Source organism: Eurosta solidaginis, chromosome 2 (genome assembly GCF_040869045.1).
Source record: "Eurosta solidaginis isolate ZX-2024a chromosome 2, ASM4086904v1, whole genome shotgun sequence".
NCBI lineage: Eukaryota > Metazoa > Arthropoda > Insecta > Diptera > Tephritidae > Eurosta > Eurosta solidaginis.
In genome coordinates, this window is record NC_090320.1 from 197,818,168 (window position 1) to 197,834,633 (window position 16,466).

Consider the following 16,466-nt stretch of genomic DNA (forward strand, 5'->3'; position numbering starts at 1 on the left):
TTATCTTGAACTTTAAGTCATTCATTGGTGGCTCTCATGTCACAGTGCACCGTGCACCCTTTCGCATTAGAATACGCAAGCCATTTACAGTTTTTTTTTATTATACTACACATGATTATATAAATACATAAACATTTATGCATTTAAGTATTTCGATATGTTGCTTTGTATATTTTCTATTCCATCTGCAAAAAATACGACCACAAATTAACCGCAAGAGCTTAGCAAAGCTTCTAATGCATCGACAAAACAACCTCGGCCAGTCAGTCAAATATATTTCCGTTATATTTGCTTGCAGTTATACTTTAGCACGATTTGGTGATAGTTGTCGTTCTTTTTGTTAAACGCATCCAATTGTCCACCGTTTATGCAAAGTCATAGTCATTTTTTTATGTATTTACACAATTTGTGAAACTGTTGCAAAACACGTAAAGAGTTGATTTTTTACAACACGCAATAAATAAAAAATTTGTTAATTTACGCATTTTGACTGGCGCGTAATTTCTCACTCGTTATTTGCTTAGCTAATTTGTGTGGGTTGAATTAACTTCGGTGAGGAAGCCGCGTATCACGCGATTAACGTATAGAATCTATTTCGTGAGTTGTAAGCGCTTTACGCGGTCTCTACGCGTTTTTATTTGTAATACAGTGAAGCAAAAGTTCATTTTAAAAGTGAAAAGTGTGCGAAGCATATCACTCTTACCTACCTAACTAGAGTAACTTACATGAATCCTAGAAGAATTTATTGAATTTGTAAAAGTGAAAAATTTTCGACTGTGGCTGGAGAAATAAGGAACTTCTTCTTTTCATTCTAAAGGTTAGCAATATGGTGTTAATAATAAATATAATTGGAACGCTGATTAATATCTATCGACAACCGCTACGTCCTAAGTCGTATGCTTATTCGCAAATGATATATACAAAACTACTTACAATCCTTCAGAAATGCTCTAAGTATCTAAAAACTTTGGACTGAGTTTAAAAAAATATGTTTTAAAAGAAATTCTTATGCACAACTTTCTCACAACCTCATATCTCTGCTGAATTTTTTTAGAATTTGTGCCGGCGTATTTGAAACAAATTCAGAGGGTAGTTTGTGAAAAAATTCTGATAAAGTGCATTCTTTAAAAAAATTATGTGTATTTAATTAGCGATACTTGCTCATATTGCTTTATACAATTATTTTGTTATTGATATAAGAGAAAAATTGCAAAGTTTACAAACAGCGAAGGTTACTAGGACATGTTTCTGGATTTCACTTCTTCAATACCCAGCTCCCGAAGGTTATGAAGAAGTGTAATTAAAAAACATGTCCTAGGAACCATTGCCGTTTGTAAACTTTGCTATCTTTTTTTATTTTTTATAATATCAATAAAAGCATTATGGGTTTTAAAAGTTTTCTGAGGTTAACCGTTTTCGAAATATCAGCCGTCAGTATGTTTGAGTCTCAATTGATATACATGTATAGAAAAGTGAGTACACATAAATTTATTATACAAATTTCGATTAAAAAATTTATTATACAAATTTCGATTAAAAAAATATTACTTTCGCAAAGTAGAGTTTTAAAGCATTCAGGCACCCGTGATTTGTCGCAGTGACTGAATGATCAAAAAATCACAGTGACCGCTTCGAATACACACCTGTGACTGAATAAATGTGAAGGAATATTCATTTTTCGTTTTCAAACTTAATCACTGCTCTCATCACTATTGTCATTGGTATCATTGGTTAAAGTGATTGTGAACTGCAATTAACTTCGTTGGCTGTTATTATAACTGTATCTTCATGCCAAAAGGTCAATTTATCTATATGCCAGCCTTGTGGTAGTTTGGTTATGTTTAGCGTGCTAGAAAAGTAAAATAGACAAACAATTAAACTCCGTGAACACTGAAAATTGTTACCGGAACTCTGGTGTAGAGACAAAAAAAAAAAAAAAAAAAAACAAGTACGGAAGGCTTAGTTCGGGTGTAACCGAACATTACATACTCAGACGAGAGCTTTGGAAACAAAATAAGGGAAAATCACCATGTAGGAAAATGAACATAGGGTAATGTGTTTGTACGATATGGGTATCAAATAAAAGGTATTATTGAGGATTTTAAAAGGGAATGTCCCTTAGCTGTGTATGTGAAGGCGTTTCGAGATATCGAAAAAATGTGGACCAGGGTAACCCAGAACATCATCTGTCGGGTACCGGTAATTTATTTATATATGTAATACCACGAACAGTGCTCCTGCCATGATTCCAAGGGCTTTTATTTCGCCCTGCAGAACTTTTTCATTTTTTTTCTTCTTAATATGGTAGGTGTCACACCCATTTTGTCTATATCTATCTCGATTAGTTTGTGCCGCTACGGGGTACCGTTATGCGAACAAAATGAATATACTCTGTGAGCTCTGCTCAGCTGAGTATAAAAAGGTTGGGAGCTTTTTTAGCATCCTAACTGGTATTATTATATTACTGGAATAATAAAAAAATCCCAATAAACTTCTAAGCCTGAGTCACATTACAGCACAAATTAAGAAGAAGTATACTTCTCAATAGTAGTTCAACTTGAAAATCATAGAATTCTCAACAAAAAAATCATTTTTATATGGCAACAAATTTAAAAGGAGCTCGACGTAGTTGTAACTTAGTTTAGTTAATTTTATAAAAAAACCCTAATTCATAGTCCAGAACTAATTATTATTTTTTTCTTATATAAAAACAGTAAAAACCACTACAACGGCTACAGCGGTGCAAAGAATTCTGAAGTTGTTGATGCAACTGCAGCATAAGTTGCTGCGGAAATTAGTCAGTCTGAGTGCAGTGGCGATACGTTAAACCGAGCTGAGTTACACATCGGGGCAAAACTTAAGTATTAAAAGCACTCCAACGAAACCAAAACCCACTAGTCTAAATATAACAAAATCAAGGGCTAACGAGGCTTACTCGCGAGAGCTATTTGTGTTACACAGCACAGTTAAAAGGAAAACTGTAAAAAGGAAGGCGGGATAAGCGCCGGGTATACCGAACTTATTTTTCACGCAAACGTAAATCCACAAAATTTGCAAAACTGGGTAAATTGTGGTTACTCGTAAAAGGTAAGTTCCACTCACAATGAAATGTGTACTAATGATAAAGAGTGTAAATGTGAACATCGAATTTAAATTTAGGGATTGAATCAGAAAAACCCCATTAATGGTCAAAGCAAACTCAAAAAATAGTTTCAATATATTTCAATAATAATAATTGCAAAGTATCTACCCTAGATTATAAAAAAGGAAACAAATTAAAACAAAAAATTGTTTTTCAGCATTTTAAAGATGATTCAATTACTGCAGGGTGGTGCCCAAACTATTGAATGAATTTTTATAGAAAAGTTTAGATGAAGTCACAAACTTTTTCGTAGACAGCGATGCGCGGACGATAGCATCGCTCAGTGCTGCTAACATTCGTTACACTATCAAACACTATCTAAAGTTTATTAAAACTTTCAAAAACTGTTCACGGAGGTAATATCGAAAGATTGCAACTCTACCTAGCATGCTTTCTAAATGTTGCCGAAACGATACCGTAAATAATCTAGGACTAATACCAAAAGAAGCGCCTACTCTAGCTAGGCTGTATTATACGAATAAAAGATGACGCTCCGGCTAAAAAAGTTTTTTTTTTATCGAAACCCGCTTATGGAAGCAGAGAAAGAAGACGGCCCAGAAAGACTTAGTAGCGCTTTAGGCGCCATTAAGAATTGTACCCGAATTGGTTCAGTGGCCACATGTGGGTGATATGTTTTTCAACCCCAATTTAGAAAGCATATTTTCAGGCATTTTTGTACAGTGACCATAAAAGAATTAAACATGTTAAAAAGTGATTCAATTACTTCAGGGTGGTGCCCAAACTATTGAATTAATTTTTATAGAAAAGTTTAGATGAAGTCACAAACTTTTTCGTAGACAGCGATGCGCGGATAACATGTCTCTGAAGTCCATGATCCTAGCCTAGGAAAGGGCCAAGTAAATTGGACCACATATTTTATACTTATGACGACTTCTTTTGGAATAATTTTTTGCTCCTTAAATTATCCTCAAGTACTCCTAAAATTATCCTGGTAGAGTATACCAGTTCTCCACAACTTATTATCATGTTTATAAATATAACATATGTAAATTCAAACTCAAATAAAATAACTAAAAAAATTTTTAGTTATACGGTTTTATTGAAAACAATACTTACATGAAGTAATTATAATACTAAAAGCTAGTAAATAATTAGGTTGGTCCTAGGCACCAGTCATCACACTCCTCACCAATCTAGGGCGTTGATCAGACAATTAAATAAAAGCGTTGGGCGCGTGAAATCTCTCTCTCCTGACAAATTTGTTACAATCTAAATCCTCAATACATAATCCTTCCAAACACTCTACTCGACTCTACGCCACGTATGCTTGTCCCTCCTCCAACTCTAAAATATATTGATGTCACTTCTACCGGACTGTATGTAATATTTGTTCCAATTATGAGCCAAATCGGACCACAAATACGATTTGTTTGGAATATTTATTTATTTATTTATTTATTTAGTTATTGTACAAGGAAGACTTAGTCTTTTAGGCAGTACATCAATCCAATTAAGTAATTATACCTAAATGTTACAAAAAGAAATTTACTTATTCATCTAAAGATATAACAAAGCATATATAAAACAGAAAAGTTAAACACATAAAAATTTTCAATAGTATATATTATCAAACATTCACTGAAAACTTTAAAGATTTAGAGTAACTTAAGAATTAAGAAAAGAAAATGCTGCTAGTTTGAAACATCCTGCTTCTTTAATAGTTTTTGTTTTGGAGGGAAGTGAGTTCCATAGACAGATTGTACTGACAAAGAACAGTCTTGAGGATGTTGTGTATTTAAACTTAGGGACCAATTGATTTAGGGTCCGAGTGGATTGACACAAATTTAGTTTTTCAAATAAGTAAGGTGGATTTTTGGAATGAAGTAGCTTATGCAAGAAGTATAGATTTCTAAGTTTTAAGAAGTTATTAACATTACTTCCGAGAATTTGTACGGTATATGAAGAGATATGATCAAATTTCTTTTCAGAAAAAACGAAACGGGCAGCATTGTTTAAGGCAAGCTGCAATTTATTATGTGCAGACGAATCAAGATTACCGTATATAAGTTCCCCATAAGAAATTTGAGGAATTATAAAAGATTTGACCAGCTTCATTTTTGTTTCACGTGGTAGTAAATAGGCAGTTCTGTACAAATTTCGAAGGGTATTATATATTTTACCGACCATAAGGTCAACATGGTCCACACAAGTTAATTTAAAGTTAATTCTGAAGCCTAAATTGGTGACCACGTCTTGGAATAATATTTTGTCTTCATTAAGTATAACTTCAGGAACGCTGTTCAAGTCACATGTTGCGCTTGATATTGCTAACGCCTTAGATTTCGTTGCATTCATATATAACTTATTTCTGTGAGCCCAATTTCGTATGCGTGATAAGTCTTCATTCAGCCTGACGAACAAGTCTTCGGTAAGCCCAATAGGGCGTGACAAGTATATTTGTGTGTCGTCCGCGTAGAGATGTATTTTGGCATTTTGGCAACAAGGAATTATGTCGTTAATAAAAGTGTAAAAAATATTGGACCCAAAATAGATCCTTGTGGGACACCAGATGTTATAAGCTTTAAGTTTGAGACATTATCTCGATCCTTGCGCCACCTAGCGGTCCATAGGTCGCTTTCTATTCATGTATGCATTATGTGTTCCAAATATGAGCCAAATCGGACCACAAATACGATTTTTGTCAATATCTCGATCCTTGCGCCACCTAACGGCTATTTTTTCATAGGTCGCTTTCTATTCTTGTATGTATTATGTGTTCCAAATATGAACCAAATCGGACCACAAATACGATTATTTTACTTTTTTTTCTCGATCCTTGCGCCACCTAGCGCGATGTTTTTTCATAGGTCACTTTTTATTCTTGTATGTATTATGTGTTCCAAATATGGACCAAATCGGAACACAAATACGATTTTTGGTGAATATCTCGACCCTTGCGCCACCTTATTAATGCATTGTCATCGGGTTCTTAACTATATTCCAAGTTTCAAGCTTGTAGCTTATCGGGAAGTTACTTAAATTTCAATTACAAAATTCGAGCAGGCCGGCCGTCCACCCTGTCAAGTCAAGCTAAATAAAACCGTTTAAAGAAATATAAAAATTGCATGGAATTATTGCATTTTGCTTGGAAACGTATTTTTTTGGAATATTTCAGAATGGCAAAATTTTCTATTATTTACTTCTCATAAAGGTTATTGCATAAATTTCAAAGAGGAAAGTTAAATCCATATCTCAAAAAAATTTTAAGTGCACTTATGGCGTTTTGGTTTGGAACTGCTCAAGTATGAATGTATCATCAGGCTAGGAGGCAGAACAGTCCAGAAGATTTAATGTGGTCACATAAAATCGGTCCCGAGATGATCGGGCTTTTACCTAGATGCTGCTTGTTACCGGAACCTACCGGATCTATATCCGACAAGGTACCATCATTCAGCATCAAACCATACATGGTCATAGGGGCCTTGAGGTCACAATCATCCACAGCAAGTTCGTAGCCCTCATAGTGTATTCTTCGATTATCCTTCTTTGATGGTCCAGCTGTGGTTGTACGAAGCTGTCCGTTTTTGTAACATCATTTACCATTCCTCTATCGATGCTTTGTGTTCTGTATCTGGAAGTCAACAGTTGCCCTTCCGCCCTCATCCTATGCCATCTAATATCGAAGTTTGTCCTTCATCGGCTGACTTGCACATGTTTGATTGCCTCAGTCCAAGAGCTCTTTTGCCAGCCAAACCCTGAATATTAAAGATTACGACATTTAACCATTTCTGAAGTACACTGCACCTGACACTACCAGGCTTTGCTATCTTTTGTACCCTTCCAACTTCATTTTGATTACTCTGTATACCTAGCGCCGGGAAGATTAGCTCGGCAAGTTGAAACGGGAATTTTTGTTTTTCTCGTGAACAAGGCGAGATTTGTTTTTGTGGGATTCACCTTCAGTCCGTTTTGCCCTTCCGGTTGCAAGACGACAGAAAGTGTCGCTTCCATGGTTCACTAATTTTGGAAGGAGTTTAAATGTGGGTAGCATCAATAAGTTGGGACTATGTTGACTACCATGATTCATAGGAGATGCTACAGCATGCCTTCCAGAGGGAGCTCAAGTGTACGCTACTGAAGGCATCCTTAATTTCAAGGAACCCTGCTTTTATATACTTCTTAAAATTAAGAGAGCCACGATGACGCCAACTAGCTTGTAAAGGGCGCCTTTACCTGATTTTCTTTTCTGGAATGCGTGTGGTCTTGAGCCTTTAAATGGTTTCCCAGATGAAGAAAGCAGACTTACCCTACATTCATAGGCTATGCAAGCTCTTGGCGCTAACAATTTCTTTCTAGAAATCCATTTGGATGCGATAGTACTATCTATATTTCTATCCATGACTTACTCTATTGTAACGAATTTACTAGCAAATCCTCTTATTTGCAACCTTCTGTTAAGTTCGAGGACTAAACTGTTGAATAAATAACTCCAATATGTAATAATGCAAAATGGCCTTTATTAAAGTACTTCACAATAACACTCAAACTGTGCAACGAATAGCTTGCTTAATAATCAAACTGATTGAGAGCTCAAATGAAACTCTACTATTCAAAATAATACTGCTCTTGCTCGCTAGTTAGCGCCTTAATCGAAATCGCAAATCAAACTGAATTCCAACGCCTCTACAATTGCCGCATTTTATACTCCTTATTTCAACCTTAGCATCTTCTAGGCGCTTCCAGAATCTACTAGTCCAGCAGCTCTCAAACTTCTCAGCTGTAACTACAATTGCACAATTTTATAGTTTTTTCTCATTGCATACTTATAGGAGTATCTCAGATATATGCATGTGTTTGTGCATTGCTCGCATACGTACATGGTATATATGTGTAGACGCAATTATTGTTTCGTTTATGTAGATACATAATGATTGATCTATGGATGTGAATTCACGTCACTGCTTAGCATCGGCTTAGAGACGATAGCTTCGCTCAGTGCTGCTAACATTCGTTACACTATCAAACACTATCTAAAGTTTATTAAAACTTTCAAAAACTGTTCACGGAGGTAATATCGAAAGATTGCAACTCTACCTAGCATGCTTTCTAAATGTTGCCGAAACGATACCGTAAATAATCTAGGACTAATACCAAAAGAAGCGCCTACTCAAGCTAGGCTGTATTATACGAATGAAAGATGACGCTCCGGCTAAAAAAGTTTTTTTTTATCGAATCCCGCTTATGGAAGCAGAGAAAGAAGACGGCCCCACTCCGAGAGAAGGACCAGGTAGAAAACGATTTAAGCTCCCTTGGTGTGACCATTGGCGCTGGTTGGAAGAGCGAAGAAGCGACTAGCGCGCCTTGTTGGATGGTCATAACCGTTTAAACGGCTAAGCGCCAATTAAATACGTAAGTAATATCAAAATTAATCCCTAAGTGGTCCCAAAAAAAAACAACAAATTTTTCCCAATTGATCCCTTTCTGCCATCTATGTTAAAAGTTGTGTTATAGTTTGTGTCTCTTTCAGTAACCAACAAGAAAACAAATAGTCACCTCTAATTTCATTAAAGAAACAGCAAGTCAGTAACAAATGTGTTCAATTTTGTATGTATTGAAAGAATATTGCTCCCCCTTCACAATAAATACAAAATCCAAAAACTTATTTAACTGACATTCCCAACCGTTTATAGGCAAGGTGATGAACGTCATTATTAGCAATTCATCAGTGTTTGCATAACCAACTTTGTTGAGAAAATCGATAAGTATTTACTTATTTGTTTAATTATTTAGAAATGTAGTTTAGAAGTGTGATTGACCTTACTTAGAATAAACATGCTAGACTTTATATGGGGTATTCCATCCCATTTCGACCAATTTTGAACCCGACCCCTTTAGAATTGGCTGAAAGTTTTTCTTCTTTTTCTAGCTTACGAAAGACGTTTTTCAGAAGTTTTTCAAATTTTTTCATCCAACTCAAAAAAAGTTATGAATTTTTAAAAAAGCACCGTTTTTGTTTTCAAAATACTATAACTTTTTCAAAAATTGACCGGTTGGGATCTTTTTTTTTTTAAATTTGCTTTTAAATGTACTTTTCGGAAAAAATTCAAAAACATTTTTAAAGTTTTTTTTTGTAATTTTTCAGTTTTTCGAGATTTTTTGAATTTCGCCCTTGTTTTCTCATAAAAACTTCAATCAATTCTGCAATCATCCCCACTAATCACGGAGTGGGCCGAGAATTTTTTTTTTATTTAATTGAAAAAAAAAACTTTTACATTTTTTTTGTATTTTTTCCGAAAAGTACATTTAAAAACATATTTAAAAAACGGGAACGATTTATGTGTCCACATTAAACCTTCAGGCCATCCCTCCCTCCCCACCCTCAAGTTCCATGAGGAGCTTGGGGTCGCCAGAGCCTCGCCTGTTAGTGAAACAGGATTCACCGCGGATAGGTGAGGTTGACAATTGGGTTTGAAGAAGCTATATATTGCGCTGGAAACCTGAAGGGTTGCGCTACATAGCCCCTTGAATCTGATATTTTAGTCGCCTCTTACGACAGGCATACCTACCGTGGGTATATTCTGACACCCTAACACGCTGGGAAGCCGAGCCAACCCCTCAAATGTATTGGTAGGCACATTCAGTTTGTCACAACTAAACAATTTTGTGTAATAATTCGATATTTGATAAATGTGCTTTCCTTTCATACATTAATACATACATATGTTGGTATGTCAAATAAAGAAATAAGGGTAACCCCAGAAAAGATTAGGAGTCAAAAAGTGTCAAAAGTGTCTTCATTGGCTGAGTGTGCAACAGGAACATTCAAGAACGAAAGACGAGCAGTGCTTGTGCAAGGTGCAATGACCACGGCGTGTGAACTGGTGTTTAGGCCCGGAGCTTCAGCTTCGTGGATTCGTCTACATGGTCATCACACAGCACTTATCTCCCCAACCCATGATCATACACGATTATTTATTTTACACACTGGGGGTATTCGACCGAAAAGAAAATATACAACAAAAAAAAAAAACCCATTAACGCACTTGCATGCCACACTTCGCCAACACAACACACCCATGCCTTCAACTTACCTCTATGCTTGGCAGCTCGTTGTAGCAACGTTGGCGGCCGCCTCTGTATCCGCCCTACCATTGGCATCATGTATGTTAGTTATTGAAGCCCCGTTGTATTACCACTAGCCTCCCATGTCACAAACCAAAGTAAAACAAAATTATTTTCCTATTAGTAGTTATTATTCACAAATTCGTTGCATTAAAAAAGTTTGTTTAGTTTTCGCCAAGCTGACCTGACCTTAGTTCACATTTTGATTTTAAACAAAAGGAAGTACTATGAAAGAAAATATAGAAAGATTTACATGGTAGAACAATAATCATTCCTAACTGTACACTGAATAGTATCTTGACACTAAAAATGAATATACATATGTATATAAAAATGTATGCTCGCATATTTTTACACATATGCAAAAATAAAAAAAACAAGTAAGGAAGGCTAAGTTCGGGTGTAACCGAATATTACATACTCAGCTGAGAGATATGGAGACAAAATAAGGGAAAATCACCTTGTAGTAAAAAGAACCTAGGGTAAACCTTGAATGTCTTTGTATGAAATGTGTATCAAATGGAAGGTGCTAATGAGTATTTTAAAAGGGCGTGGGGCTTAGTTCCATAGGTGGACGCCTTTTCGGAATATCGTTATAAAGGTGGACCAGGGGTACTCTAGAATTTGTTTGTACGATATGGGTATCAAACGAAAGGTGATAATGAGTATTTTAAAAGGGAGTGGGCCTTAGTTCCATAGGTGGACGCCTTTTCGAGATTTCGCCATAAAGGTGGGCCAGGGGTGACTCTAGAATTTGTTTGTACGATATGTGTATCAAATTAAAGGTATTAATGAGGGTTTTAAAAGGGAGTGGTGGTAGTTGTATATGTGAAGGCGTTTTCGAGATATCGACCAAAATGTGGACCAGGGTGACCCAGAAAATCATCTGTCGGGTACCGCTAATTTATTTAAATATGTAATACCACGAACAGTTATCATTCCAATATTCCAAGGGCTTTTGATTTCGCCCTGCAAAACTTTTTCATTTTCTTGTACTTAATATGGTAGGTGTCACACCCATTTTACAAAGTTTTTTTCTAAAGTTATATTTTGCGTCAATAGACCAATCCAATTACCATGTTTCATCCCTTTTTTCGTATTTGGTATATTATTATGGCATTTTTTTCATTTTTAGTAATTGTCGATATCGCAAAAGTGGGCGTGGTCATAGTCGTATTTCGACCATTTTTTACACCAATATAAAGTGAGTTCAGATAAGTACGTAAACTGAGTTTAGTAAAGATATATCGATTTTTGCTCAAGTTATCGTGTTAACGGCCGAGCGGAAGGACAGACGGTCGACTGTGTATAAAAACTGGGCGTGGCTTCAACCGATTTCGCCCTTTTTCACAGAAAACAGTTATCCTCATAGCATCTATGCCCCTACCAAATTTCACTAGGATTGGTCAATTTTTGTTCGACTTATGGCATTAAAAGTATCCTAGACAAATTAAATGAAAAAGGGCGGAGCCACGCCCATTTTGAAAATTTATTTTATTTTTGTATTTTGTTGCCCCATATCATTACTGGAGTTGAATGTTGACATAATTTACTTATATTCTGTAAAGATATTAACTTTTCTTTTAAAATTTGACTTTAAAACATTTTTTTTTTTAAAGTGGGCGTGGTCGTTCTCCGATTTTGCTAATTTTTATTAAGCATACATATAGTAATAATAGTAACGTTCCTGCTAAATTTCATCATGATATCTTCAACGACTGCCAAATTAAAGCTTGCAAAACTTCTAAATTACCTTCTTTTAAACGTGGGCGGTGCCACGCCCATTGTCCAACATTTTACTAATTTTCTATTCTGCGTCATAAGTTCAACTCATCTACTAAGTTTCATCGCTTTATCCATATTTGGTAATGAATTATCGCACTTTTTCGATTTTTCGAAATTTTCGATATCGAAAAAGTGGGCGTGGTTATAGTCCGATATCGTTCATTTTAAATAGCAATCAAGATACCTCAAAATTTACTCAAGTTATCGTGTTAACGGACGGACGGAAGGACGGACGGACGGACATGGCTCAATCGAATTTTTTTTCGATACTGATGATTTTGATATATGAAAGTCTATATCTATCTCGATTCCTTTATACCTGTACAACCAACCGTTATCCAATCAAAGTTATTATACTCTGTGAGCTCTGCTCAACTGAGTATAAAAATGTATTTTACTAAGATTGTATGTTTGAAGAAAAGGAAACTTCACTTGGTATATTAATATCTATTTATGTACATATATTCATGCATATGTACGTACAGGCATTTGAGTGGATGTATATATGTTTGTATGATCAAGACTACAATATTAACAAATTGGTAAATTCACATAGGTATATGGGGCCTTAGGCAATAACAAATAAATTCATATATATATATAGATAGCTTTTCTACCTAGCTTCGAAGGCCTTCTTCTTGGAGAGTTGTGTTTCCATTCCTTAAATAAGAACTAAAATATTTCCTAAGCCAATTACGAATTATAATGGTTTAATTTTTCGAAAGAAAATGCCTTAATAATATTAGCTAACCGCAAATGTTGACAACCATGCTTACAAATATTAAAGTGTTACGGAGAGAACTCAGTTAAAAGGAATATATATATTGAATGTTGGTTCGAACGAAGTCATACAAAAACAAGTAAAGAAGGCTAAGTTCGGGTGTAACCGAACATTACATACTCAGCTGACAGCTTTGGAGACAAAATAAGGGAAAATCACCAAGTAGGAAAATAAACCTAGGGTAACCCTGGAATGTGTTTGTATGACATGGGTATCAAATAGAAGGTATTAAAGAGTATTTTAAATGGTAATAGGCCATAGTTCTATAAGTGAACGCCATTTCGGGATATCGCCATAAAGGTGGACCAGGGGTGACTCTAAAATATGTTTGTACGATATGGGTATCAAATGAAAGGAGTTAATGAGTATTTTAAAAGGGAGTGATCCTTAGTTCCATCGGTGGACGCCGTTTCGAGATATCGCCACAAAGGTCGACCAGGGGTGACTCTAGAATGTGTTTGTACGATATGGGTATCAAATGAAAGGTGTTAGTGAGCATTTTAAAAGGGAGTGGACCCCAGGTCTATAGGTGGACGCCTTTTCGAGAAATCGCCATAAATGTGGGCCAGGGGTGACTCTAGAATGTGCTTGTACGATATGGGTATCAAATGAAAGGCGTTAATAAGTATTTTAAAAGGGAGTGGGCCATAGGTCTATAGGTGGACGCCGTTTCGAGATATCGCCATAAAGGTGGACCAGGGGTAACTCTAGAATATGTTTGTACGATATGGGTATCAAATGAAAGGTGTTAATGAGTATTTTGAAAGGGAGTGATCCTTAGTTCCATAGGTGGACGCCGTTTCGAGATATCGCCATAAAGGTGGACCAGGGGTGACTATAGAATATGTTTGTTAGACATGGCTATCAAATGAAAGGTGTTAATAAGTGTTTTAAAAGGGAGTGGGCCTTAGTTCTATAGGTGGACGCTTTTTCGAAATATCGCATAAAGGTGGACCAGGGGTGACTAGAATATGTTTGTACGATATGGGTAGGTATCAAATGACAGGTGTTAATGAATATTTTAAAAGGGAGTGATCCTTAGTTCCATAGGTGGACGCCGTTTCGAGATATCGCCATAAAGGTGGACCAGGGGTGACTATAGAATATGTTTGTACGATATGGGTATCAAATTAAAGGTGTTAATGAGTGTTTTAAAAGGGAGTGGGCCTTAGTTCTATAGGTGGACGCTTTTTCGAAATATCGCATAAAGGTGGACCAGGGGTGACTATAGAATATGTTTGTTAGACATGGCTATCAAATGAAAGGTGTTAATGAGTGTTTTAAAAGGGAGTGATCCTTAGTTCCATAGGTGGACGCCTTTTCGAAATATCGCCATAAAGGTGGACCACGGGTGACTAGAATATGTTTGTACGATATGGGTAGGTATCAAATGAAAGGTGTTAATGAATATTTTAAAAGGGAGTGATCCTTAGTTCCATAGGTGGACGCCGTTTCGAGATATCGCCATAAAGGTGGACCAGGGGTGACTATAGAATATGTTTGTACGATATGGGTATCAAATTAAAGGTGTTAATGAGTGTTTTAAAAGGGAGTGGGCCTTAGTTCTATAGGTGGACGCTTTTTCGAAATATCGCATAAAGGTGGACCAGGGGTGACTAGAATATGTTTGTACGATATGGGAATCAAATGAAAGGTGTTAATGAGTATTTTAAAAGGGAGTTATCCTTAGTTCCATAGGTGGACGCCGTTTCGAGATATCGCCATAAAGGTGGACCAGGGGTGACTCTAGAATATGTTTGTACGATATGGGTATCAAATGAAAGGTGTTAATGAGTGTTTTAAAAGGGAGTGGGATTATTTCTATAGGTGGATGCCTTTTCGAAATATCGCCATAAAGGTGGACCAGGGGTGACTCTAGAATATATTTGTACGATATGGGTATCAAATGAAAGGCCTTAGTTATGTAGGTAGACGCAATTTCGGGATATCGCCATAAAGGTGGACCAGGGCTGACTCTAGAATTTGTTTGTACGATATGGGTATCAAATGAAAGGTGTTAATGAGTATTTTAAAAGGGAGTGGTGGTAGTTGTATATGTGAAGGTGTTTTCGAGATATTGAACAAAATGCGGACCAGGGTGACCCAGAACATCATCTGTCATGTACCGCTAATTTATTTATATATGTAATACCACGAACAGTATTCCTGCAAAGATTCCAATGGCCTTTGGTTTCGCCCTGCAGAACTTTTTCATTTTCTTCTACTTAATATGGTAGGTATCACACCCATTTTACAAAGTTTTTTCTAAAGTTTATATCTGGCGTCAATAAACCAATCAAATTACCATGTTGCATCCCTTTTTTCGTATTTGGTATAGAATTATGGCATTTGTTCGGTTTTTCGAAATTTCCGATATCGAAAAAGTGCGAGTTAAGTATGTACTTTCGATTTTAAATAAAACAATATACTTTATTTGTATCTATATGTACTTTAATGAATTCTAAACTGAAGTTCATATGCTTCAGTGTAATAGAAGACTAACTTATTTCTATGCTTAATCGTCTATTTATATGCTCTGGTTTCTTTTGTTTAGTGGCTGCTGATAATGTTCAAAAAAAGGATCTTGCTGATAATGTTTAAGTAGAAATCTTATCTATGCTTACAATGGTTGAATAGGAATCTTTTGTTCTCTGATAATATTTTATTTGGTTTTGTTTATGTTTTGTTTATGTTTGTATTTGGTTTATGTTTAAATAGAAATCTTATCTTTGCTTACAATGTTTTGGTTTCTGATAATGGTTAATAGATAGATAGACAATGTTTAAAGAGGATCATACTTTTTATGTAAACTACTGATTCTATATCATACATGGGATGATGTTATCGGTACAGTAGTATATTTTCTGTTGCACTAACTCTCCTCCCTCTTAAAATTAAATGTCCTCATTTACAATTTGGACTCTAGTAATTTTTGTTTTCTTTCTTCATGGTCTTTTTGACATTGTATTAGTGCACTTTGATAAAGTATATTCCTTCTCCTTACTCTAAATTCTAATAATAGTTTGGTTATAGGGTTATAATTAATATAGTTATAAATGTAGTCTTGACTGGATTTTGTTCAATTGGTACAAATATGGATAATATTTCGTCTAGATTATTGAACTTGTATTCTGATTGAGATTCCAAGTATTCTAATATATCTAGATTTTCTTTATGCTTTTTATGGAGTATTTTTACCATAGTTTCCCTAATGTTTATATATACTTCGTTATTTAATGTTATATTGGTTTTGAAATAAATTGAAAAATCTCCATCTAAAATCTCGTTGTTTAATATATTCAATCCGCTAAAAATAATGTTTCCGTTACCATAATTAATAAAGGGTGGATTCTTTTCTTTTATCATTTTACATTGAGCATTATTTTTCTCTAATATTTGTATTGTACATCCGTCCTTTTTATTCTGCTTACATATAGTTTGATCTATAAAATCTTTACATTTATTGATTCTTACGTATTGATTTCCTTTACATAAAGCAATATTTTTATCCATAACTAATTTTCCTTTTTTTGAAGCTAATGAGTGGATGTAGAATTGTTCACATTTTTCTTTGATTTTTGGGTATTTGTAAACTGTTACAAAGTTTTGTTTGAATTTAACAATTTTAATTTCTGCATATTCTAAAATATTTATGGTTAAAACATTTGTTTTTTC

At 35.2% G+C, this 16,466-nt stretch overlaps 1 protein-coding gene across 2 annotated transcripts in view; it reads left to right on the forward strand.

Annotated features, from left to right (window-relative positions):
• Positions 1-284: 284 nt before the first annotated feature.
• Eaat2 (Excitatory amino acid transporter 2) overlaps positions 285-16,466 on the forward strand; it is a 76,359-nt gene continuing 60,177 nt past the window's right edge. For both annotated transcript variants that reach the window (XM_067766859.1, XM_067766858.1), the window contains exons 1-2: positions 285-817; positions 2,715-3,087. The gene's annotated coding sequence lies outside the window, so the exon portion shown is untranslated. The remainder of the gene's footprint in view (positions 818-2,714; positions 3,088-16,466) is intronic.